General features: G+C 40.7%; 2 long non-coding RNA genes across 2 annotated transcripts; both read left to right on the top strand.

The window, feature by feature from the left end:
- Nucleotides 1-957: 957 nt before the first annotated feature.
- On the top strand, nucleotides 958-12,604 carry LOC140683824 (uncharacterized). The gene is made up of 2 exons (XR_012055369.1): nucleotides 958-8,744; nucleotides 8,990-12,604. It is a non-coding gene; the product is annotated as an uncharacterized lncRNA (long non-coding RNA).
- A 6,813-nt stretch (nucleotides 12,605-19,417) lies between these two features.
- LOC115494549 (uncharacterized) lies at nucleotides 19,418-26,265 on the top strand. The gene is made up of 2 exons (XR_004367476.3): nucleotides 19,418-21,103; nucleotides 21,341-26,265. It is a non-coding gene; the product is annotated as an uncharacterized lncRNA (long non-coding RNA).
- The last annotated feature ends 746 nt before the right edge of the window (nucleotides 26,266-27,011 follow it).

Genomic DNA, 27,011 nt, shown 5'->3' with positions numbered 1-27,011 from the left:
TAGAATCAATTTACATCCTAAGCATCCCTATATCCTGCTGAAGGCAATAGGTTTTTGCCTGAAAAAAGCTTTAGAACTTTTGCCAAATTGAGTCAGTCTCATCTCACTGATATGAGTTTCCAGCATTCTACTTTGGGATGTCCTTAAACACATGAAGGTTTTTTGTGATGGTAGGGCCACCAGCAGTGGTGTTCTGTAAATGCTAATCTGACTCTTGCTAGCTGTGATTTTATTTATCTATGTATGTATTTATTTATTTTTCTGAAGAGCAGTCAACACCTAATTGCACAAAAAGCTGTATTTGCCAAGATTTGGCATGAGACGTGGCTGGCAAGTTAAAATGTTTAATCTTTCAGGGGAAGAGCAAGCTTTATGGAAATCGCTTTTCTTTAGGGGCCAGCTGAAACTGTTTGAATTCAATAACTTGCTTTGCATGGAGCAGGTGGCATCCTAAGTAGACAGGTTTGACACAAACCAGTGTGGCTGCCTCATGCCACTGAGCTCTGCTGTGTTAATACTGTGAGTTTCTCCAAATACTGTTCAAAAAAGCACAGAGGAACATTGGGGTGCAAAAATCTATAAAGAGAAGAGCAAAAGACTAATTGTTTTGGAGAAAGAAGGATAACTAATTGGCAAGGGAATCCAAGCTGCTGGAAGATTGCAGCATTCAACGTGAGGGTTAATAGCATCACTGGCAGCAGCAAACTTTTCCTTATTCCCACTCATCCTAGTCTTTCATTGTGTTTGAGCTGGAAAGCTGCTGAGAGCAGATGAAGGCTCTGCAAAGCACATCTGGTGTCAAGTCTTCATGAGCTAAACATGTCCTGTTATGTTAGTCCTCAAGCTAAAGGGACATGCTGGAGAAGGAGAATCCCTTGGGTGTGAGAGCTCTTTTACCTCTGGTCAAGACAAACAGCAGAGCATCCCCTCTCTGTTTTTTTTTTTTGTTGGTTTTTTTTTGTTTTTTTTTTTTTTTTTTTTGCAGCCCTACAAAGGGGAAACCTGGTGGCTGAAAATTTCTGCTTGGCAAAAATGCACAGGGGCTGCCTGGATGTTTATGGGTTGACACATACACAACTGTGTATCTTTTTAGCAAAAAATATCATATTTGTTAATGTGGCCTGGACTCCTTTTATAACATACTGAGTCTTAAACTAATTTCCTTTGAAGTCCTTGGGTTTTCATAATGTGTAAGGATTTAAAAAAATATATGAAGCAGAAAAAATCAAGTAGAGCCTCAGCACCCACACTTCCAGAAGGAAGGTGTGTTTGTAGGTTCTTTTGCACTCATTTACTGATATGAGCTCCTACTAGCTAAATCAGTTTGGATATCTCTCCCCTTTCTCAGACATTTCAGAGCATAGAATTGGTGGTCTCTGTGTCAGTTATTAAAGACAGGACTTAAAAGGAAAAATAACATTTTTCATTTGGAAATTTTCTTTAATTCCATTTCCCGTAAAGTGTGGCTGAGGGGGGAGAGAGCCTTGAGCCTGCACTGTTGACTGGTTAGTGACCTTCAGCAATTTACATAAGTTATTTCCTCACCTATGGAATGAGGATAATGATACTCTAAAATCTACTTTAAAAAAATTGCATCAGGGCTAGATATTGTTGAACTACTGCTTTAGTACAAAGATCAAATCTTTAGTGTAGCAGAAAAATTTCTGGAGATTTAGGAGTAAAAAGTGAATCTTCAAAAATGTGTTACTTATAAAAATCTTTCAATTGAGACAACAGGGTAAAATTGAAATGCTCTTAACTTTTTTTCTTCCTCTTTTCTTCCCCCACACCCCCCAGTGTTTACTTTTCAACATGGTGTTGAAGTCGGTGTTGCTTTTGTCTATAATCTGTTCAACCTCCAAGTTCTCAGCACTGTAGAACTCTCCATTTATTCTTTGCTCTGGACTTTTTGTTTTAAAGTCATAGGACTGTGGTAGCTCTTGCAGCATGCTAGGAAAGCTTATTTGGCAAAAATCTTTAATTTCAGCCAAACTTGAGATATCAGCGCTGGTGGTAAAGCTGTGACAAAAAAATCGACAGGAACCAGACAATGAAAAGCTGAAGTAGATATTCTCTTCTTATTCAGAGTGGCACATAAAAGACTTCATAGAAAAGCAATGTTGCCCAAATTCCAATCTGAGGCATCTGCTGATGCCTCAACAGGTGGTGTTTATACCAAATTTGAGGAGGGGTAACTATTGTTAGCCTGTAGTTAGCCTGGCAGTAGTTGTGTTTTCTTAAAATTCAAGCTTCTGCAGTCAAGCTGTTAAGTGAAAATCTTATCTTTCATTAAATCCCAAGGTCCCAGAGTTTTGGAGATGACTGGAAAATGTGAACCCTGTAGACTCAAAAAACCCCACAAAAAAAAGTTGGAAAAAACATTGCTTTTTCCCCCTCATTTAAATGATGTGTTTAATACATAACTCTTTGAACTATTAAGAATTCCAAAGGATTATTTTTAACACTCAAGGCAGTCTGTTTGGGTATTTGTGTATGTGTCATCCCATTGAAATCGATTATTTACTCTCTTCCTTCCTAACTTTTCTCCATGTCCTAGCCTGCTAGGGGTGGGTGTGTGTTTTCTCACTGAGATGTGCATCTCCACATGTCAGTAGCAGGAATGATTTCTCTCAGCATCTCCATTCCAGCTCAGTCTCATGGGGAGCTTCTGTTTCTTCTGGACAAACTGTAACTCATCCCTATGAGTGCTGACTAGCACTTGGCTCTAGTGAGAGCTGTTCTTGTGCTGCTTTTCTACTTCAAAGCAGCCCCTGAGGTGGCACAGTGCAAGATCACTATCACTATTGTGGGACATCATCCCAGAGTGGCAGTATCAGGTGCTGTGGGAAAACATTTAAAAGCTAGTGGACTATTCCTTCAAGTACTTGGACTTCTTTAAGCTTGTCTAGGCTGCCAGCAGCAGATAGTCAGCTCCCCTAGAGACAGCACTGTCGAGTTACTCTCTCAGACAATACTCTTGGCAAAAGCTTGAGGAGCAGTATAGTTGTCTGTTAGGGAGATTCTTATTGTCTTAGGGAGGTGATATGAGCTGTCTTGCCTGGGGATGTTGGGATAAAATCCTACATACTGTCAGAATAAAATCCTACATACTGTCAGAATATCTTTGGGGCTGTCTCCTATCAGGTCTATTCCTTCCTGCTGTTGCTTTTATCATCCCTCCTTGCCAAACTGCTGTGTTCATTAGATGCCCTCACAGCAGCTTTTCCAGAACCAAAGCCCACCCAAGATTATGATGATCGCTGGTGCTGCTTCATCATCCTCCTGGAAGGGACTTGAGACACTTCTTCAGTGTCTGGGGACATGATAATGTGCATGCCTGAGAAATACAGTAAAGGATCACATGCTGAGATCCCTAAGACCATTTGGGAAGCAATGCTGTTGTTAGAATTGATCCATAGGATGGCTGCATTTCATAAGCTGCATCTGTAGAGTTTATTCAGCAATCAGCTTGTGGTGCTGGTTTTGGTAGGGCTTGGGCAGCCCTTCCAGCAGCAGCTGTCTGCATCCTCTTCCCATCTCAATCTTGCTGTTGAGACCAGACACCTCATTGCCAAATCTATTTTGCCTGCATCCTTGAAATGTCTCTCGCTATCCCACAGTCTGAAATTGGCCTCGTGTTTTGGCAGCAGGAAGTAATGTGCCCAGTGAGCTCTTCCTGCATTTATAAAGGTAATCTCATTTCCTTCCACACCTTGTGAGGATGATAAGATACCTTTGTGGTTTGCAGAAGAACAGAAACCCCATTCAGGTGTTTACCTTGCCATTTCCTTTCTTCAGGCAGAGATGCTGGTTACATATTACAGACCAGCTCAAAGATAAGCTGTTGCTACTCTAGAACTGACTGAATGGCAGAGTTCTTGTGCTCCCCACTAAGTGTGTACACACATGTTCTGTGTCTGACTGAAGTACAGGTGTTTATTGCCAGAAGGACCCATTTACAGTCCTAAGTTTTGGGTCATCCCAGATAATGGGGCTTTTCAGCAGGAGAGTTGTGCCTGTGACACGAATGGATGAGTCTGGACTGAGTCCTTGGACTCCCAGGCAGCTGTGAAGATATGGGGTAATAGTGGATACTGTCCCTGAAGAAAGGAAAATTTAGGGGTAAGCATGTTTATCCATCTCTGTTATGGGTTGGGTTTTTTGTTTTGGTGGGATTTTTTTGTTTGTTTTAGTTTGAATTGAGTTTCTATTTAGAACTAAGCATTTCATTCCCTTGTCTGGACTTGTAAAGTAACATTTAAGTTATTTTTAAATCTGAAGAAGCTGTCCCTGTATAGCTCACTTTTAGGATAGGTTCTCATCAGATTTCACAGCAAAAGCAAGATTTCCAAAGCACTTCAGAGTGGGTTTTCAAAAGGATACAGCCAACCAGAATGCTTAGCTTGGTGACTATCTGGGTGCTAATTTATCTCCAAAAAGCGTGTCCCAGATATTGGTAATACCCTCAGAAAAGTTTGGAAATAACTTGGTGGGTTCACTTCTGTTTCCTGTGCTGACTGCATCTGCAGGTTCCAAAGCACTGAGCAAAGCATCATCTGTGAGCCAGGGATTATGGAAGATACAGGTAGAGCTCTTCATCCTTCATGGTTTTGAGTGAGGTCAAGTTTGACACGCTGGAAAAAGAAATTCCTTTTTGGTGTTGCCAGGTCTCCAGTATACATGAGGTTACTTCTTTTGCATGTTTTGCTTATGGGAGTTGAGCAGTGATGTGTCACTTCTTTGTAAATGAATGTATATTACATCTTACTGGTCGTGGACAAGTGCCACAAAATTGTATCACTGGGCAAAAAGGGAAAGAGAGGATATTTCAATGTGTCAGGATTTCTGCTTTTGAAGATTTGTTGGGGTGTTTGCTGTGTTCAGCAAAGACCAAGCTTTCTCCTGGAAAACAAAATTCCTGGAACAACTTCTGTCACCATACAGCTGATGTACTGAGGCAGATTCCCTCCAACCTGTCTGTGGGCAGCCAAACCGAAATTCTCCCCGTAACACCAAAGTGAACATTCTTTCACAGAGAGGCAGCACACGTGTGGGCACATGCACACGTGTGGGCACATGCACATGTGTGGGCACATGCACATGTGTGGGCACATGCACATATTGCCCTTTTTTCATCCCTTTAGAGGAGAGTGGGCAGGGGCATACGTTAAATTCTGCTGTTGCATTTTGGATGTGCTGACTGGGTGAGTTGCTGGAGATGAAATGAATCACTAGGAGTGGTTGCAGCAAGTCAGCATTACATCCCCTCCTGCTGGGTTTTTTTATTTGAGTAGTTTGCTGATCACAAGGCACCGCCTTTTGCCTCTCTAAGAAAGCTGTGCAATACTATCTTATCGTGTGTTAAATGTACAGATTGTTTTATGAATCACTACTCACTTCTCATTCAGTTTCTCAACAAAGTATAAGCTACAATACAACCTTTGAAACGCTGTGCTTTTAGCAAAATATATCATATTTGTTAACGTGGCCTGGACTCCTTTTATAACATACTGAGTCTTAAACTAATTTCCTTTTAGGTCCTTGGGTTTTCATAATGTGTAAGGATTTAAAAAAATTAAAACCCCCACGATGTAAGGAAATAACTTGTGGTTTATTTACAAATTAATAACGTCTAAGAAACATTGTATGCTTCTTATAAAAAATGTGTAATAAAGACCAGAGGAATGTGCTGCTGCACGGATGACCGCAGTGGAAGAAAGACTCTTTTTCTCTATTTTGTTGTGCTAAAACTCTTGGGGCTGGTGTGTTCTTAAGCTGATACAGCAGCGTTGTTTTGGGTTCCCACTCACCGCCCAGAGCAGTCCCACATGGCTGGGTACAAAGTACTGCCTGTGGAGTTGGAACATGAATATGAAGCATGCTAATGCTAGTATCAATTAGACAGTGACCCAGAAATTCTTGGAAGAATGATTTTTCAGCTGTATCCTGTCTCCAGGGCTAACAACCCTAAATGCAGCTCCTCGCTGGCTCCTATGTAGGAAGCTGGAACAACTGGGGAGTGAGCCAGGGGAAGATGAGGGGGACAGAGCTGAGATGCTTCTCCTGAGACAAACAAACATTCAGGCCAAGGCATAATTAAGCCTCTTTGATGGATAATGAAATAGCCATTTCAATTATACATGTCTAGGATTGTATCAGGTCCAAGTGTCATCTAGAAAGTTGTACTCACAGTTTGCTTTCCATAATAAGTCTTGGATTTAAAAAAAAAGATTTAATGACATCTAGGCATTTTACTAGGCCTCAAATTCTTGATAACTTTCCAGGTCATGCAGCCACCTTTGCATCATCTGGCCTCCCAACCTCTTCCATTCTTTCAGGGTCTTATGAAGAGCATTAAACTTGCAGATGCAATTATTGTATAATAAAGTATTGATTTCCTAAGGAACCCTCTAACATCTGCTTTCATAATTAGCATTTACAAGGCATCAAAATTAACCATGTACAGCCTTACCAATTAATTACAAGACTGTTTTATTTCTGAAATAAATATCAGTGCTCATATGCTAGAGCTGAGCATCTTGTCTAACTTCACCGAGTGCCAGCATAAGATGTGTCTAGATAAGACTAGTGTAAGAGCAGAGTATCAAAAAGAAACTTTTGTCTTTTCATATGCCATTTGATAATTGCCTTTATTTACCCTTTTCTTTCAGCTACTTGGCATTTTCTTCCCATGTGTGCTGTAATATTTTTTCCCTGGTAATTTCTATTTTCTGCAGCAGTGGCTGTTCTTGAGAGTAGCTCTGGTCAACTCCAGACATGACAGCAAATAAGGCATTTGTTGCTCAGTTAAATGTTTTCTCTTTCATGGTATAAATCTCAGAGGGATGCTGTGATTCAGATTTAGTTCTTCACAGGAGTAAACTCCCTGGCACATGTGCTGTCTAATCAGAAGCCTTTCCTCTCTGATTCTGTAGTTGCAGATGAAATCTGCAGGAAAAGAGTTTGGTGCCCCAACTTGGTGCTTTTAATCTCTGGGTAGATTGGTGGTTCTGCAACAGCAGCTGCTGTTTTAATTTGTGTTGTCTTCAGCTCTCCTTAGTGTGGGCTCTGAGCTGCTCAGCAACCTGGAGATCTCTCTGTGCCCACTGCTGAGCAGTTTGTTCCCTGCTTCCCCCATAATTGTTGGTGAGACACGGGAAAACATGCTGATTTTTTTGTAGGGTCTTTTTCCATGCTGTCTTTGGAGCCCTAAAAAAACTCAGTTTTGGGCTTTTTGGTCTAAAGGTGAACCAGAGACAGGCAGCAGTGTCCTCTTCTCCTAGCAAAGGAGAAACCCTCTTTCAAAGACCTGCTCAGAAGATTTCACTTGTGTTGAACAGGATTGAGCTCCATGGCCCAAAGCAACAGAAGAAAAGATCCAATGAGAGGATGTAAGAGTGGTATGGGGATTGACAAAATTTGAAGGAGTCTTTGTGCTTCTTGGGCTAATAAAATCCTGAGAGTGGAAAAAGACAACATGTTTCATTTATTAGTAATGGGCTGAGTTTGACTCATAGCAAAGTGAGGATGGTGAAGACTCTCAGGAGATAGAAATCAAGGGGATTAAATGCATTAACTCGCTATATCTGACTGGAGGGGGTTGAAAGGAATCCCCCCCAAAAACAGTATAGGAAAGAGAAACTCTGATAACCCAAAAAATACAAAATTTAAATTGCAGCTAAATTGGCTTCCAGGGAGTATCAGGCTGATGGTTGCCATAAAATCAAAGCTCTGTTGACATTTTAGTCAATAACTATCTCATACCACCATCCCAGGGTATCCAGATTTGGATTATGCTCAGACACTTTCTAGTGAAGGTTTACACAAATTTTTGTCTTCCAGAATCAATTTTCAAAAAGATATTTGAGCAGGGGATGTGGGGGAATATGCATCGTTTGGAGGGGATTCTTCTATTTTTAGGAGCACAGTTATGGTATCATTTTGGTTGAAGAAAACCTTTGTATCATCCTTCATATCTACTGGCCAAAACACTGCCTTTTACATGGATTCTATAACTCTGTGTTTAGCTGCAATAGCTGTAAAATAGAAACATCAATGTCTGATGCCCTGCATGCCTGGTCAGAAGCTTGTTTTCAGAACCAGCCTATACTGTGCCATTCAAGCTGTGGGTCAATTTAGGTTTCAGAAAGGCAAATTTTCTGTGGCAGGTGGTGTTATCTGCTGGTATTCCAAAAAGACAAAGTTCTCTACCACAACCTCAGCCTTTTTCTGCTGGTTTGGTTGTGCAGGTCTCTTGTTGGAGAGACACAGCACGAAAGCTTCTGTGCCAGGCTTTGATAAGGAACAATGATAGAAAATATGCAAGAGTGCCAATCTACCTGTTCACTTACTGGCACTTACACATACAGCCTGCTTTTCCTGACAACTTTCCCAGCAGGATTTGAGTCTCTGTGGGGTTCACAATCCATTTGGCTCCTTGGAGCAGGTATTTTTCTGCCTGTTGCTGTCCAGTGGCTCCTCCCAGCTGCGGTGAACTCAAGGGCTGATGACACAGATGTGCTGTGATCCAGTTACTGGTCTATCCCACATTCTTGTTTTACTGCAGCACAGATTTCTGGCTCTAGTTTAAGTGTCATCCCCTCAGCTCTGCTTGATTTGTGACAGGGGAATAGGCAGTCACTTCTGGATGAGAGCTGGCCATTCCTGGGTGGAAGGCAGGAACACCTTCACAGTGCAACAGCGACTATCCCCTCGTTTGTACTGCTGCTTCAAGCTGTTAGCAGGTATGGCTGTCAGGATTAACCCTGCATTCCAAAAAATTCCTTTAAATAAATCACTTGGAAAGTGGCTGTGGGCAGGGAACTCCTCCCTCTGTGCACAGGTAAAGCTCTCAGGGTGGTACAGTCAAATTACTGCCTTGAGAGTTGACTCTTGGATGGACACATGCACACACATATATTTATCTTATTTGGGGCGTGGAAAGAGGGATTACTTAGATTATCTGTTCAGGATTTTTTTCTTTTGAAAGGCCCTTTGTCTGGAAGTACCAGAAAGGATGAGACAAACTGGTTGCCTTCACGGCCCAACGAGCAAAAAGAAAGCAGTACTCCTGTTACCTGGAGACATTCAAGAAGGCAAGTGCAATTAGTCAGTAGATAATTAAGCTGTACATAATCGGAGTAGTGGAGACAAACCACCTTATTCCACAGATGTAGCAGAGCAGGAGAAGCTTTTTTTTTTAGAAACTACATGACAGGGAAGGGAGGGAAGGCAGAAACTGCTTCATCAACATTATTTGTGCCATGTCCTCGGCAAACAGAAGCTCCACTGAGGCCTTTTCTTGCAGCCTCAAGGGAGGGAACGTTTCAAAGCTTGTTGTCTTCACTCTGGTCTTGCTGAGGCAAAAGTTTCACTGATGGAAGCAGCTTGGAGGGGCTTGCTATTTTAGTCCAGTGAGACTAGGAGTGAGGGTTTTTAGGAAACGAGAAATGCCCAGAAGGATTGGTCATTGCTTTTGGTTGTGGGACTCAGATTCAGTCAAAGAGAGAAACGAGAGTTTCAAGCCAGGCAGAAGCCTGGGGAAGAACTAGAAAAGAATATAAATAATTCTTTATCTCTCTTGTTTTTCACATTGTTTATAATTAAGTTCTATCACTGTACGTCAAACACTTTGCACCCATGGTGTAAGTTGTTTTCACTTCAAAACCAATAAAGTTAATCCTCAAAAAACTCTATATAAAAAACCAATGTATTTTAAATAAATCAAAGTTTTACTCTCAACAATCAATCAATCTCTGTTCCCATCCTGCCTCGACAGCAACACTTGGTCTCCTGTTCAAGGCTGCCCCAGTGCTTAGTGCAGGTCTCAGAGAGCTTCTCAGGACCCTCTGCTGCCCATGGCAAATCCCTGCTGTGCCTATGGGGTGGGGTGCCCAGCTATGGGGGGCCAGTGGAGCTCAGCACTTCCCTCTGCCCAAGGAGCCCACAGCTGTTTGCATCAGGAAGTCCAAGGGGTCCGTCAGCCTGCTGGCTCTGTGCAAGGCACACTTCACTTAACCTTCAGGAACATTTATAATTAATGCTTAATTGATTTCCATAATGCAAGATCAACACATTGGCCTCTTCCTGTACATCTCTTCTCACATGAACAGTCCTTACTAACCTTATTTTGTCTTTTTTTTGGTGAGGTTTAACCTCAGGCAAGGTTCCTGATGAACTTGCTGCTCATAAAAATATCCAAATGTTCCTAGCACAGATCAAATGGTGGCCTCAGGCCCCTTGGTGTTTCTTTTCCAGGAAGGGTAGCTTCTTTTTATCATAATGTTAGGAGTCTGTGTCTTTTCCAAGACTCAATTTTCGTTCTTGTATCTGCCCCTCTGGGGAAAGGTCATATTCACTTCACTCTAGTTGCCAAATTTTGAAAACTCAGTCTTAGAAAACTGATTCTGTGTAGGATCACCTCTGACATTCTGTTCATATCAATGTTGAGTTTTTTTCTCTTCTCCACATCTACAGGAGATGGAACTCTGGAACTGAGGCTGGAATATTGTCCCAATAAGCATAGTCTGTGCTAGATTACTTTCAGTAAAAATAGCCCAAATCAACCTCTCCAAGCCTCATATGAGAGGTTCTTGCTGAATCCAACTAGAAATTCCCCAGAAAACAGCTGGTCCAAAGAGTCCAATGGATGCAGTATCAGCCACCCTCCTTGACTCTCAGTCTGGGGAAAAGGGGAGGACTTCCCATCTGAAATGATGTTTTGGCTTTGCTTCACATCTGTGAGAGTGAGGACAAATGCAGGAGGTGAAGGAATTTGGAGAAGGACATTAATAAAGGCGATGGAAAGCAAACAGTCTTGCAGGAAACAAAACAGCTCAGGGCAGTGGCCACCATGAGTCTGTTTCTGCTATTTGTCATTGCATTTTCAGGTGGCTTCATTCAGGCCACACCTGTGTGTTTCTTCACAGAACAGGTGCAAGACTGTATCATAAAGACAGAAAGAAAGTGTTGCAATTGTCTCTATCCTTTCAAAGCCTGAGGTCTGAGGTCAGAAAACAAAGTCGGCAATGACCTGCAGTGCTGCTTCACGGTGTCTTGGTCCAAGCCTTTATTTTAGTTTAGCAAAGATCTGGTTCTTGTTGGAACTTCTGTAGCTGTGCCTAGACAACATTACATTCTGCACAACTTTGGCAGTTCAGCACCATAGTTATGTGTTGTCTCTGTGCCTGATTTCTTTTACTTCTGAGGTGAAGAAATTGGTAAAAGGGTCAGTTTAAATTCATCATGTGTTTTTACATTTTATGAGTTGCACTTCTATTTTCTCTTTCTACAAACTACAGTCAGGTGACATCTTTGACCTTCTACCTAAAACCTTTGCAGACAGGACAGATTTTGATTGTCCAAGGTGAGAGCTGGTCTTCCCACCAGTTTCTAGAGCAGGTAAAGGGAGAAGACTTTCAAACTCACCTGTACTGGAGAGAGGAGAAACCAAACTCCTGCAAAACTCAGCGTTGACTTTGCTCTCAGGAGAGGAGGCATTTTCCAAGTCACAATTACAGTTCTTCTCTACTGTCTGCTGCTATCAAATACTTGGATGCTAATGACAAATAATGATGGATGCTGCTTCCTTGAGGTGGGAGAAGAAAATTGTTGCTGGTGAATTGTCCTGGTTTGTTACTTTCAAACATCAGATATATCTTAGTTTCAGTGCAAGAGTGTAATTCACAGACTGATTTTTGTATATCAAGTGTAATTTGATAACTAAAAAGAACAATTTTCCTATTGGTGCTTCAAGAGAACCATGAATTCTATATCAAATGCTCCTTCATTCTGTTTGAGTGAGCATGCAGGAGCACATGGGAGCCTCAAGCAGGCATCAGGAACACACACTGTGAGGTACTGAGTTACAGAAAGTGAAAATAAAATCTTTCCCAAAAGAAGCTTGCGGTCCATACACATAAGTTTTGAAAACTGGCACATGTATAAAGAAATTCCAAATAAATCTACATAGTAATGAGAAAAAAGGGGCTACTGCATATAATTAGCTGCAGGATCTGTGTGATTAATCTTTTATCTGAAATTAGCAATGTGTGTATTGAATGGATCAAGATGAGCATGCTACTCTTATAGAAAACTTGTACATGTGAAACTTGTCATCTCTTATTAGAAGACAAATGACATTTTGAGGCATTACATAAATAATGGAATCACATGGCCACCTGATCTTGGTTATTTCTTAGTGAAGGGTAAGACATTTCAAATGCCCCTTTATTCTGAATTGCAGAGCTGTAATTCTCCTGAACTGTCAGCACAAGTTGAATAGCTCTAAAGCCCTGGAATGAATTCCTAGTCTGTTTGAAGTCACTGGGAGTGGTGTGCCTGGCTTAAATGAAGCAAAGGTTTTCAACTTCAGTGCCCGGGAAGGGGTGCCTGTGGCTCTTGTTTGCTAAAGGAGATGTCCAATCACTATCTGGAGAATAGAAATTGTATCTCTGTTTTCATCTATTCATTAGTAAATTCTGCTAAAACAAACAAAAAAATGTAGTCTGTAGTTTGGATGACCTGCCCAAGCTGGGCTTTGCCCTTTAGGAGGGGATGCTTTGTGCCGTGAGTGGCAGAATGAATAAAACTGGATTTTCTCTTCATCCACATCTGCCAGGCTGTTCTGCTGCGATGACACCAGCCTGTGTGGCTGTACCTCTGCTCGCTGTTGGGTGTGTGGTCTACCTGGAGCTCTGTACACACAAACCAGCAGGGGAGGGGACTCTGCTGCTCCCAAGCAGCATTTGTAACAGCTGAGCCTGCTGTTCTCTCAGGAGGCAGGCGCTGATTCACACCTTTCTCATCAATCCAACTGTTTTTCATGAAATTTATACCAACTTCCTAATCCCTGAAGTTTGCAGCCCTCTAGCAAATCTGGTTGAAGCTGGACAACAGATTTAGAAGGTATTGGTGGGGTTAGGATGACAGCAGGAAAGCATCAGCTCTAATCTGAAATTGAATGAGGGATTAACAAACTAGAAAAGGCACAAATTGTTTCCCTTTATTAAAAACACCAGAGGATTTGGGAAGGATCAATCAATTTCATACAGGTGTTTATTCAAAACTGATTTAATGAGGCAGCCATTCTAAATAAGTTATTCAATGAAGAAGAAGAATATTTCAAAAAAATCTAGCATGGGTGCTGCTAAAGGTATGAAAAACAATCAGTTTCCTGTTATCTGCAATGGGCAGCAAACAACTTGCTTGTATTCACTGTGTTTGAATGAATTCCATAGTGTTTGTTTGAAATCCAGGTGGAAGCCACACCATTTTGTCAGAATTCACCACTGCTGGTCACTGAAGTCAATTGATTTGTACCTGGTGGTACTATAGGTGTTTGTGGTCCTCTGTCTTTCGGTGATGGTTGAGGTCCAGACTTTGGAAGAGATCCAAAAATTCACAGGACTTAGCAAATTTATAAAAGAACAAGTCTGCAGCTACTTAGCATGCCCTCCTGCCAGAGCTGGGTGGGTCTGTGTCTTCATTTCTCATCTTTCCTCCTTTGTCTGGAGGGATAGGTGAAGGTGTGTCTTCCCAGAGCTGATAAAGGTTGTTTTGGGAATGATTTGCATTAAAAAAAATTCAATCAATCTAAGTCGAATTTTAATGTGAGGAAAAAGCTGTGAGATCTAGGGCTGGAATTAAACCAGGATTTATAATGAACAGAGAGTTTGGATAGGATCAAAATAAATGAAACAGTTTGCATATCAAGTTTTATAGTCAGTAAAGTTTTAAATGACAGCTTAAGTCTGCTTATACAGACATTATATAGTGGGTGAAAATTGCCTGTATGGAGAAATTTCCTTACAATCTTAAGAATACTGTGTTATATTCTGGTCTTAGCTTATGGAGTTACATTTGAAGTAAGAATGATTTATTTACTGTGGATTTACATGCAAACAGAGGTAAGATTCTATCTTATTTTCAGTATTGGCCTAAACTCTATCTCCCCACGCCAATTACTGTCTTGACACAGAAGCATCTTCTCTCTTATTTTGCCATTTGAAGCAGTTTTCATGTATCTCTCTGTGTCCTTCACCTCCTTTTCCAATAGAAATGCCATTTGGAAACACAGTTTTTTCTTTCCTCATGGCTCCTAATGCTATTTTTTCTGCTTCTCTCATCAGTTACTTACTTTTAGCTGTAGTATTTGAGGTAGAATTACAAAATTAACATATAGGGTATTCTGAAAGGGATCCAAGGACCAATTGCACCCATCTACGCAGGATAATTTGAATTCAGCTGAATAAGGATAATGAGGTGGCTAAATCCAGGGAAGTAAATATGGAACTACTCATTTTGATGGATGGTCTTAAACTTGTCCCTCTAAAAGGGCTTTGAGGGTCTGGATAAAGAAATCAGAAGTCTAGAACACCATGACAAACTTCAGCAACAACACAATAGCAGGGGGGAATCTGTGAGGAAAAGGAAGGAAATGGTGTGAAACATTTCAGAGCAGTGTTAAAACTAAGATTATTCCTGCTGCCTTTCACATTGCTTTCTCCAGCTGATAGGGTTCCAGTGGATTTGTTTTATTCCCAAGCTTACAGGATTTTGCAATGACACTTCCTGTGTACTGTGTGCCAAAGGCAGATCAATTTTCATGTTCTCCGTGAACTACATGGTACTGAAAATACAGAGGCATGTCAGGTTGATTTTTCTGAGCATTTTCTTTAGAATAATGAGTTTCTTCTGTGTTTGCATACCACTGTGTCTCTGTTTGTGTACGGTTTCTAAACATAACACTATAGGCTTTTTTACCTCTTCACAAATCAATGCTATTGATGGTTTCTCTTTTCATTGTTTTTTCCTCCTGTTTTAGAGAGCTGTCAGCTGGCCAGAAAAAAAAAAAAAAAAAAAAGACCTTGTGCATGGCAGCATGTTTCTTTCTTCATGTCTTGATATGTTTGTCATTATTGCACAGTAAAGAAGTTTTACTCACTGGCTTAATCTCTATCTATTTATTAGTAGTACTTCCTATGGGCTAATTAATTCCATGCTTAGAAAACCAATTGTTTGTGATGATAAGGAAATCATTAGAGAAGGTATTTATGTATTTACTGAATTCTAAAAGAGGAATTTCTCTGTTAGAAAAGGGAAATTAATTTTTTTTTTCATCCTTGCTTTCCCATGTTTCAGAATTTCCAGAATTATTTATTAAGAGAACCTTATGGGGCCTGAACAGGGAAGAAGTTGAGAGTCTCTGAACCAAGCTGTTTGCAGTTGCTTCATCACTGGGTAGTTTGTTTCTTTTTTGCTATGCTAGGGCTGGTTTCCAACATTTTATCCCTAATTTAGCACCAAAAGTGCACAGTGGGGTTGGCTTTCCCCAGGCTTTTGTGTGTGTTTTTGCAGTGTTGGCATTGGTTTCCTCCCTTGTCTTATAGAGCACTCAAGAAACAAATGCAGCTTGTCCAAAATACACGGATGATAACTACCCTAAACATACACATTTTGCTTTTATTCCCACATATGTTTTGGCAGGGTAAAGAGCTCATTTGGCTTCCTATATATTTGAGCAAGGAGGGAAAGTCTTGTCGTTTCTCCCTTCTATTCTGTGTTTTTATTTATTCATCATATTGTTCTTTCAACCCACATAAAGAAACCCCAAGCACTATCACGACTGGCAAAGATTAAAATCAGTGACTAATATCCTTGCTACAATAAACTTTACCAACCTCTAGCACAAGACATAAATAATACAAAAGGCCCTCTCGTATTTTGACGAACTGATATGAAAATTATAATTGTTACCCTGTTAATGGTACAAGAGCTCAGTAACACTTAAGGACCTCCATACTGGATTTGATTTGCAGCCAGCTGGAGACTTTCCATTAAATCCATGTGGTTTAGACTGTGCCCCAAAAAGAGGTGGGTAAAATTTTCATATTCAGTTTGGGCTTTTCCTCCCTTTTGAACTCATTCTTAGCAGCTGAGCGAGAAACACTTGAAGGGGTAAATAACCACTTGAGTGGTTATGAGATGACATGGTTGCATTAACTCTGTGTTTGGAAAATCTGTGTTCAGGTCTGTGCCTGGAGCCCTGGGCACAATGCTCTGATCTTATAGGGGAGAAAGAGCCAGCCTCTCACCATCAGCCAAATAACCTAATAATTGCAGCTCTCTGAACACTGAAGCAGATCCAGAGACTCAAATTCACCAAAAGGAGAGGCTCGAGGGACAGGTGAAAGTAACCATTGACTTTTCCTCAGGACTGCAATTAGTCAAAAGGAGATTTTCTTCTATGTGGAAAGTGTGAATGGATGATATGAAACAACTGATTAAACCTTGGCCCTTGGGTCTAAGCACTCCTTTCAGACTGGCTTGTGACCCAGTATAAAATCTGATTTAGACATGGGAAGTTAATGAACTTCATATAAACCAGGCAGGTGAGTTTAGCTGCTTGTTTTGTTTGTTTGTTTTTTAATACTAAGTTTTCTCTGCAACAGCAGAATTCAGGAAAATGGTTCAAACCCTGAAATAGAAGTGTCACAACAGCCAGGTTTGTTGACTGTCTCCACCAGGTGCGAGGCTGGCTGCACATTGCTGTTGTTCAATTCAGCAGAGAATACAAATAAAGGATGAGCTTCTTCAAAGGCTTTTTATTAGCAGTAGAGCTAATAGTTACACTTGAATAAAAATTAAGACTCGAGCTGGCACAATCTGGAGTTGACACCAGTGAGATTTAGCAAATGGCCACGTTCCCAGGCTGCTTGGGGCATGATGTCTAGTGGTGTGTGGAGATGAAGGACTGGAAACACTGAAATAGCCAAAAGAAACCCATTGGGTAGTGGGAAAATAGTGCATGGTCCTCATACCCTTGAGGGACTGCTCAGTAAAAAACTGGAGAGGAACTAAAGGACAAGAGATTAACTTCTTAAGTATTTCCTTTTTTTTTTTTTTTTCTTCTTTTCTTACAGTCAAGACTCATAATCTCATAATTTTGGTTCAGAGGAAGGTACATTTTAACGCTGTGGCTTAAAGGAAAATCTTGTTCAACACAAAGTGGAAAGGAATATATGCAAAATCAGGATTATGTGTAATTGGTATATATTATAACTACACTAATTCATGTAGCTTTGCATTAATCTCAATAATTAATTTTCTTCTACCAGTGTCAGAATTAGAGGAGACATTCTAACCAATTCCTCTGTTTGTGTGAAGTCTGGAAAATAGAAATCTGGCAACTGGTAGAATCTTGCCTCTATTAAATTAGGGGTAAAACTCACTGACTTCAGGGAGTTGAGATTTCAGCCTGAGAAGCAATGTTTTTATTTTAAAAAAAATGTAATTAAAATAACGTTTGAACCTTTCTCTGTGAAAAAAGGGACAGCCAGGAGGCTAGAAATATATCACAGCAGGAGGTGGCCTTTCTCTTATTTATCCAGGTAAAATAATCTGATAAATAATCTGAAATAAATATGAAGAACTGCCCATCTTCTGAAATGAGACACAGTATCTAGTGAGACTTTCATTCCATGAATGAGGGCAGAGCACCCATTGAGATAACAACTGCAAAGGATATTAATGCACTTTCCTCTTCAGATTCCACACACATTAAATCTTTGTACTGCTCAAGAAAATTTAACTGGTTCTTGGCTTTAAACTTTTTTTTTTGGTCATTTTATAACTGCAAGGATCTCCTTAAAGCTTTGAAAAGTCCCTTAGCTGTCTCTTACTTCAGAGGAAAGCATCTCCTTGGGAAAGAGTTTTAGGCCAGGATTGAGTTTTATACAAAAAAGAGCTTCAGTGAAGTTGCAGAAATTGTTTTATTTGTGTAGTTTATAGGTAAAAGGCTAATGATTCCAAAAAGCCATGGCTTTGGAGTCAGGCCCTAGAAATCATGCTACTAATGAGCTTCAGAAGTTGCGTGTCAATTCTTGTTGTGCATGTTACCTTTAAATCTTATTTTCCTAATTTTTCTGGTGGCCATTTTTGCTAGAAACTGCCTTGCAGATTAAATAATCTCATAATCTGCATGAATCCAGGATTTTGTGCTTTAAGAAAGATAGCAGCTCTCTTGAGACCTCAAACAAAAATCCTTTGAAAATCCTCCTGCAGAATTGTTGATTAAAGGAATACTCACTTTGAAGTTCATCATACGTGTAGCCTACATGAGAATAAGGATAAAATGGGATTTTAACATTCAGTAACAAATTATTGTTGAGAAATGAGTCACTTGTCAAAACTGTTTCATATTCATCATTAGGAATTAAATTCCCTGAACAAAGCACATTTGTTTCACGGTGTAATAAATAGCTACAGCAAAATATGAGGATTTGACTTAATGGGAACTGCACTGTTAAAATTGCCTTCAAGGAAAGTCCTGCACATGGACATGCACTCAGAGTCTTCCACGACTCCTTTTCTCTCTTCAGTTTGACCTGTTGCAGAGTGATACTGGATAGTTTTCACCAATTTTCCCCCCATTATAGAACCCTATATGCTCATACTAAAAAACAACACGACTTGAAAGAGAGATTTCCCTATTCTGCCCAGCTGAGCACTCAGAAAGCTTGCATGGGAGTGAGAAACACTTCTCGTGGATATATTAAGTGCTACCATCTGTTTGAATTGTTTTGAAATGTCTTTTTGGTCCAAAGCCTGCCCTTATGAGGATACAGTTTAACATGAAAGTCTCAGCAGCTCCCTGAATGTGAATAAGGCAGCCAAACTGAATCCTTTCATGCCTCCCAATCATGCCCTTTCATTTAGCTACAATAACTGAATCAGAATAGCAGCTCCAAAAATTGAGCCTGTGCTTGTCTTGATGGCTCCTTACAAGTAGTTGCACTGATTTCAAGGGTATTTTCTCCACTGTCTTTGATATTGCATTGGGCAACAGCACTGAGTCAAACACAGTTTGTGGGCAAACATAAAAACTGTGCCTTTTAAAATTTTTTTCTTTTAACTTTGTAGTACTGTTTTCTTTATTATTGTTTTTCTTTCCAGAAGCCTAAAACAAAAAAATTGGAAAAATATGGAAGAAAAACTTGTATGTAAACTGGTTTTTATTCTCTGTGAGCAGTGAAAAGCCCCTTAGGATACTATATAAGGTGATATTATTACTGCCATACTTCAGTATTTATGTCTTAGCTAACAAATAAATTTTGAATGATGTTATTTTGTCAAAATTTACAGCATTTGGCAATTATGATTCCTATCTGTCATAAGCCAAGCTTTATTTTTAGTCCCTAATATTGTGTTAGTGAAGTTATAATTAGCATGTACACAGGAATAGACAGTTAATTTTTCTCCTGAAACACTACTTTCTTTTGTATCTAAAATAGTCCCTACTTCTTCATAAACTAAATTTTATTCTGTAGATTTCATTTTGATTTACATGACAAAATCAGTGATGTTTTTTCAAATTGTCTTTTCCTTCCCCCCCCCCTTTATTATATCCCAAGGGAAAAAACCCAAACCAATCCTAAAAGTTAATGTGTAGCACATATTTGTAACTTTTTCCAGATACTGTTATTCTGAAATGAAGAATGTGCTCTAATCGCTTTCCTCTATACACCAAATATTACTTTCTTTTGTGGCATATCTAGAACTGCTGTATACTTAACTACCTCTTTGGCTTCTCCCTGTTTATCTGGATTTGTTTGCCTCAGAAAAAGAGAAAAAATAGACCTAGAGAGGCAATTTCAAATTTTTAGCATTCCTGGAAGCGCTATTCATCCCTTGCAGGGTTCATGCAGGTGAAGCCACGTGTGCTGGTTTCAGCTGGGGTAGAGTAAATTTTATTCCCAGTGGCTGTTACAGGGCAGACTTTGGTAGTGAAGCCTCTTTTTTCACCAGTGTTTGGGGTAAAATAGCATTTCATCACAGTGGTGTGTGTATGTGAAGGAGCTTGGATAAGTTTTCAAGCTGCCCTGACACGGCTGTGTCTGAGCCCTCAATGTTCACCTTTTCCCCTTTTCTGAATTGCACTGCACCATTCCATTTTCATGCTTATTACTGAGGACACAGTTTAACATATCCAAATATGATAGAGATTAACCAACAGTGCTGAAAGGAAGGAAGGAATGACTTGGAAAGGGGAGTGTGTTCTGGTGCTGAATTAATTCTTTGACATTGAAACTATTCTCTGAAACTTTTTCATGAAGAGTAAAAACAACAATCTGCATCTTTGTTTACATTAGAATACTGTGTCCTGACTTGCCAATCTGACAGGCTGGGGACCTTTTGAAGTCTGAAATCATGGAAAGCTCATCACCAAAATTTGAAACCTAAGCTGCAGCAAACAGAACTGACCAGGCTGAGAGGTGACATAAGTGCTGGGATCAGTTCTGGAGCAGCAAGGCAGGATAGCTTCTACACTGAGAATGGTGAAAAGAGCCAAGGAGAAAAGTCAACCAAGAGTTATCTAGGCTGGAAGATTATAAAGCATCATAAAGCAGCTCTTCATTTATAATGAAATGCTTCCCAGAGTCCTCTTCTTTGTACCAAAGTGCAAATGTTGTTGCGCCCATGACAAAAGTTTGTAGGTAGCAATAATGTCTTCATCAGCTTTTCAGCTTTCAGTGCACAGACTTATCTCTGAGCCACCAGCACCCAGAGGTGTTTTCTGTAATCTGCAGAGGAATGTGTGTACCTGACAGGATGCTTGTCCAAGTGTATGTGTGGGTTTATTGAAACAGACTGGTTTTGTCTTACAACTTTGTTTTTGCAGCTCACTCTTCTCTGCTTGTCACTGTTGTACCAGACATCATCATGCTGGCCATCTCTGCATCTGGCTCTGCACCTCCTGACATGGACTGAGGATGCAGGAGGCACTTTTGAGGTACCTGGAGAAAACCCACCTTGGGAGGCCTGTGCAGACTGAAGCACTGTGGTTGTGCCTGTCGAGTACAGTGCTTCCTTCACTGTACATAGTGAAGCAAGCACTTAGGGCCACAGTTACTGCAAAAAAAAAACAAGAACAGACTGGGATCACCCAGCAGAGCTCTGGGGTAGCAAACACTTTTACCCAGGCAAGCCTCAGCAATGTCCTTTATGGGTATCAGACAAACTCCTGGCACCCTGTGTCTGCACTTTCAGCTGAGAGATGCTGGTGTCAATAGGACCACTGGAGCCAGAGGCAGAGAATAGGAAGGTGGGTTTTATTTACTCATTTCTGATCAGCTTTCTTTGTCCAAGCAATATAAATACACATGTGCTTGATCTTGGCAGAAATAAATGCAGGGTTATGCCTTACAATCCACTTGGGAAGCGGATCTGGTCCAGGATGTGGCAGTTTGATATTAGACATTGTCTCTGCCCTAAGTGCTTGCAGCCAAAGCTCCTGTACTGGCTGATCTCTGAAATTTTTTTTTTTTTTTAATTTTCCCAGTCATAATCTTAGCCATAAATGGAACAGGACTTGCCTCCTGCTTTGAAAGATGCTGCCTCATTTGTCCTTTGAGACTTCACAAGCAAGGTTTGCTGCTCCAGCTTTCATTCACTCCCTGGTCCTGAAATAGCTCCTGGATCTGAACCATCTCTTTTCAAGGTGATGATAGGGACGGGAGCTAGGACAGAACTTGTGCGTGGTGGGGATGGGAATTTGAGCCTGGGATGTCTGTTTTAGTTGGCAGATTGTTGTCTTGGACCTGCCTGCTTGTCTGTTCAGGCCAAGATCATTGCTGTCCAAACTGCAGTGTGAGATGTGCACATCTTGACCAGCAGTGAGGCTGAGCTCCTTGGCTCCCTCATGAAGAGATTCTCAGTTTTATTCAACCTGGGAGGCTGGTGACTAACAGGTTAAACTGCTCCCAAATTACCATGTTTTTTTCATAAGTGTGAAATAAAAAATTTCTGTTGAAATGAAACCTCATGGTGAGATCACTACATCGTGCCTTGCTTGAAAAAAGATTTTTTTTTTTCTTGGGGTTTGTGTGTGCTGTAAGGGAATAGGAGAGAACATCCCAGAGAGAAGTAAAACTTCAGCAGCAGAAATTTTCCTTTCCTGGGTCTGATCCCTAAGGGCAAATCTATCACACCCTGCATCTGAAATCAGCAGGGTTTATACACATCCATTGCCTTGTATCCGAAATCAAAATATTGCTGCAGATAGTCCCAGAAAAGACTTTGCCTGATGCTTTTGGCCAATTGCAGTATATTCTTTAGTGCCTCTCACCTTGCTGAGATTTGCTAAAGTCTGTAAAGGAAGCAAAAGAAAGGATTTTCTTTTAAAAATGTGTTTACTTTCTTCAAACCACCTGGGCTTATGGACCTTTAGAAGGTTGAGAATTTGTTTTATACAACATGCTTCCCCTCCCAGGTGGGCTTTAATAAACTCCTTCAGCTTTAGAGTCCAGCCCCACAGCTGAATTCCATTCAAACTCCATGTTTCTCTTTAGCTTATATCCAATATAAGGACCAGTCATGTGCACTCACCATCTCCTGGAGGGTGTTGAGCACTTCAAGTTGACTGGCAACCATCCCCAGTCCCTGGCCAATGTCATCCTGCTTGCAAGAAAAATACATCATGAGAGAAAGGCTCTGTTATGAAAACTGTTATTAGAGAAAACATTACTTGTTCTTAAATCTTAACCAGATTATGTAGGGTTTCGAATTTTCAGTAACAATAATTTTCTGGTGTTCCCCATCAGGAGGCCAGGACTGCTGTCAGCTCCTCTGGCATTAATCCAGCTTTCATCAGAAGAAAGATTCTGGATTGAGAAGGAGAATTGAATTTGTATCCTAGTGCTTTTGTTCCTCTATGGTTAAAACTTAAAAAAAGGACAATTTGGGACAACTACAGAAGCTAAACAGGTAGTTAAATATACAGCAGTTCTAGATATATCACAAACAGGGTTTGGGTTTTTTGTATGAAGCAGAGAATTTGTTTTCTTCCAATTCCAACCTAGCTTGTGATGCTTAAATATTTTGTTAAAATTGTTGGTACTGTGTTTAGTTGTTGAACTCTTGCACACTTTTTTGAGGCTTGAGTTATCTGAACTCCCTAATTTAAAAAAGACAAAGCAAACCCTTAATTTCATTTTAACAGTGCACAGGTGTATGGATATTTAAGCAATTAAGAATTGCATATTCTTAACTCTGTGGGCACTTCACTGGAAAAACTGGCTATTTACTGGTTGTACGGAAATTTACTTTTAGGGTTAAACCCTGTTATAAAACCTGACCTCATTACATAAATGACTAATTCACAATAAGATGAGCATGTTGTCTGTTTGCTTGGTAGAAGCAGTTTGCTGGAAACCTTCTTTACCTCCTTTTGGTGAGAGTGTGGAGCAGCACTCGACACCTTGGCGTGGTTTGGAGCCCAGATGCCAACAACAGGAGCTGCTTCCACTTGGACCCGCTGCTAAATCCAGTTCCCATTCAGCTACCAAGGGTCACCGTGGAGACATTTTGTACTAGAACAGCTCATTTAAAATACTAGATTTCAGCCTTTGAGTGCATATTGGAAGTTTACAGTTGCAGTTGCTTTAGAACATCTGCTTTTTCATAAGAGGGGAAAAACACTTCAGGGAAGCTAAAAAGCCTGGATTTGGCATTGAATGTTTGTTACAGTAGTGACCAGTTGCTTAGCAAATAAGGGTCCATCTACAAATACTTTCACATTATTTATTAAATTATGGTGAATTTTAAAACATACCTAATAATAACATTCTGATGATTAAATAGGAGAGACCAGCCAAAGTTTCCCAGATCGTGGCAGATAGCAATTTCTCTTGCTTTTAATCCCACTGTGATTGGTGGGACTCCCAGTGCAATGCTGGAGGAGTGCACCTGTGTGAGGAGCTGTGGCTAACCAAGCCTTACAACACCTGAAACATCTGATTCCTCCTCTAGCAATCACTGTCTGTGCCATCAAGGTGGGGATATTTGTCTGAGAACTCTTAACCCAGGTATGTGCTACAGGCTGGCAGGTTTCTGCCCCACCACAGCTGCTAAATAGGGAATTGGCTCTTTCCATGGCCAAGTGTTAAGTGAGGAGAAAACCTTTGGCCGGTAGGAAGACAGAGAGAAACTAATTGAGGTTTTGTCCAATTTTTTCCTCCCCACATATTTCCACAAGTGGAACACTGTTAACTAGACACCAAACAGTTAAGGCAGAGATTTTTGGAGCATGGGTAACTGATACTGGCCTTGCAAGGCTGTTGCATACAAGACTCCGTGTTTAAGTGCCTGAATATGGATGTTGGTGCCTTGCTTCGGGCGTTTGGTTTGCAAATGCTGGTGTTGGGTATTTGCCAGGAATAGAATTGGAATCTTTTGACTTTGTGGTTTAACTCCTAGGCAGCATTTCTTCTCAGTACACTCTATCCTGTGCTTATTCATATGGAGAACAAGCATGATACTTCCAGAGGGAAAATGATTCTTAGTGATGAATGAGAATATGTGGAATTTAGGATTCTTGCATTGGACTTTTTTTGATTGCTATTGAAGAAGGAGTGTTTTATTTTTTCAATTCATCCCTTTCTTGGTTAATGCCCTTTGAAAGAGAGCTCCCTAGCATGGCTCCTTCTGCTAAGTTTATGGATGACTTTAGGGTTTCTGAGCCAGAGAATGTAACTGCCCAGCCTGGTTTAGGACCTCCTTGTGCTGGAGAGAAGAGTAGTTTCTGCTCTCCAGGGGAAGGCTACCATCTTGCCATCCCAAAACATATCATGTCAGCTAGTCTTCCCTCTCTCTGAAGTGGCAAGGAGCACATAGGAAAAACTATATTGCAGGAAAGGGAAGGACTCCTCATGTCTCTTCCTCTCATTTGATCTCCTTGGTTTTAGCATGATTTGGTGAGAAGAAGAAAGGAAATAAATTGGACTTCTGGAAAATGACTCTTGTGCCTGGGATAAGCAGTTGCCTGGCAGAGGTGCTCCTGGAAAGTTATCTGTGAGAGCTCTGCAAATCTGGAGCATATTCAGAGCACAATTATCTTAAGAGAATTTTGCTGGAATAAGTGCCTGGAAAATATGCCTGAGCTGAGGGTCTTCTACAGAATTAGAAGTCCACCAAAAGGAAAAATTGACCAAAAAGGAAAGGGAGGGCAACAACAGCAACATTGATACATGCAATCCTTCCCCAATGCTGTAAGTTCTTGCTTCAGAGCATATGGTTGTGAGAACCTCTCCATTAAATGGTTATTGCTTTTTTTTTTTTTTCTATACAGACAAATTGTTTTTCCCCCCTCACTTCATTCTGGGAGACAGCCAAACTCTTTTAACTGAAACTTTCCCAAATAACTCAGCCGAGGACAGAGACATTGGCTAGGAAAATATAGTACCAAGCACAGAGAGTTTGGCAATGTCTTTAGTAAATGAAAGCTGAATTTCTTATGGGAAGTGTCAGGCACCCTTAACCATAAGTAGTATTAAAATGCAGCCTATAATTATGCAAATGAAGAGGGGGCATCTTTGCCAACTGGACCCATTTCCCAAACATTGCATTCACTTTTAAGAATCTGGAGTAGTTGCATGATATATAACAAGGTGGTTATAAAATGACATTTTGAATGTGACTTGGGCTGCCACTTACAACAGTGAATAAAGTCTTTGTTGGAAGACAGTAGATCACATTCAGCAACAGCAAGTCCTGGAGATCTGGGACTGTGTGGGGCTTCAGAAAGTTTGGCAAGAATTTTTCTACTGGTAGTAGAAACCAATGATGTTCTGACTGTCATAGTTTTTATAAGCAAGGTAAGAGTTACAACTAATGTGTTGTGAAAGGCAAGCTTGATAAATGGAGATCAAAAGGGGGTAATCACTGCTGCTGGGATTGGGATTTGCACTGTGTGCAATGAGCAGGCTAGGAAATACCTTTTTTTTTGTCTCTCCTATAAATATAATTTGATCTCTGGAGCGTTTCCTTCTGTTCTAAAGGAGTGGACACAAGTAGTTCTAATGCAGATAGTGAGCAGAGAATGGTCATTCATATATCTTGCTTATAGGCTCAAAATTAAGGAGCTAAGAAAAGCAACTGTGTTCTTACATCCTCCATACCTTCTTGGGTTTTGAATGGTGACTGTCAAGGTCCATCTAGACATCTTCTCTTAACTAGGATTTGGTGATTCCCTTGTTCTGTGCTGCTCTCTTCCTTTGGCACACTCGGATGCATTAGATGTGGAAAAACTAATGCTGTTTAGGTTTGCTCTATGCTCTTGGGATCATCTTGCTTAGGGTTTACAGAGCTGCTCAGAATAAACCCTGTGGGCCGTGTGTCACATGGCAGTCGGCCATACGCCGTGACACAGATGGCTCCTGCCAGTCTTTTTTTTTTTTCCTACAGAAGAAAGATGCCAGCATTAACTAATCCATAAAGCTCCCTCATGCTGGGCATCCACCCAGTTAGAGTGGTTTAAACCTCCATGGTGTCTTAAACACTCTTGTTGATGTTGTTGCCTTGGTGCTCTGTTTCCTCCCGGTGCTAACTCCAAACCTTCATTGGAGCGCGGGCAGACGGCGCAGCACTGGGTGATCAGCAGAGATCACAGGGGCACTTTTATGTTTGGAGTACAGTTTTTGCTCTGGGAAACAACCTGCCTGAGTGGAAGGGCTTCTCCCAGATCTGTTGCTCTGGTTGTTTTTTTAGGATGTGATCCTTGCTAGTGAAACAAAGAGTATCTTTCTTACTCGTTTTCCGTCTGGGATGTGGTGGTGCAGGCTATGCAGTGTTTTTTTCAGAGTAGGGAAAGCTAGGATGTTGCCTTATGGCTTCTATCTGGAAGAAAAGCCAGCCAAAATCCTTTGGGAATGTCTTGTGGGGATTGATCCCTGGACACAAGGCATTAGTACTCTGAGCTTGCTGATGGCAGGCAACAACCAGAGCACTAAGCAAGTTAATCACTTGGATTTCTAGAGGGGCAAGATAGAAATTACTGAGCAATTATAAGAGGTGGCAGATGACAAATAGAAATGCCTTTCTCTTAATTTCTCAGCAGATGATCTCATTTTACACCAGATCCTCAGCTGCTGTAGATCAGACTACTCCCTTGAAGCCTGTGCTGATTTGCACCTGCTACAGAGCTGGCAGTGGCATGCTTGATTTAAAAAAGAAAA

This window comes from Taeniopygia guttata, chromosome 3, assembly GCF_048771995.1.
Source record: "Taeniopygia guttata chromosome 3, bTaeGut7.mat, whole genome shotgun sequence".
Classification (NCBI taxonomy): Eukaryota; Metazoa; Chordata; class Aves; order Passeriformes; family Estrildidae; genus Taeniopygia; species Taeniopygia guttata.
This window is presented reverse-complemented; position numbering and strand designations above follow the sequence as displayed.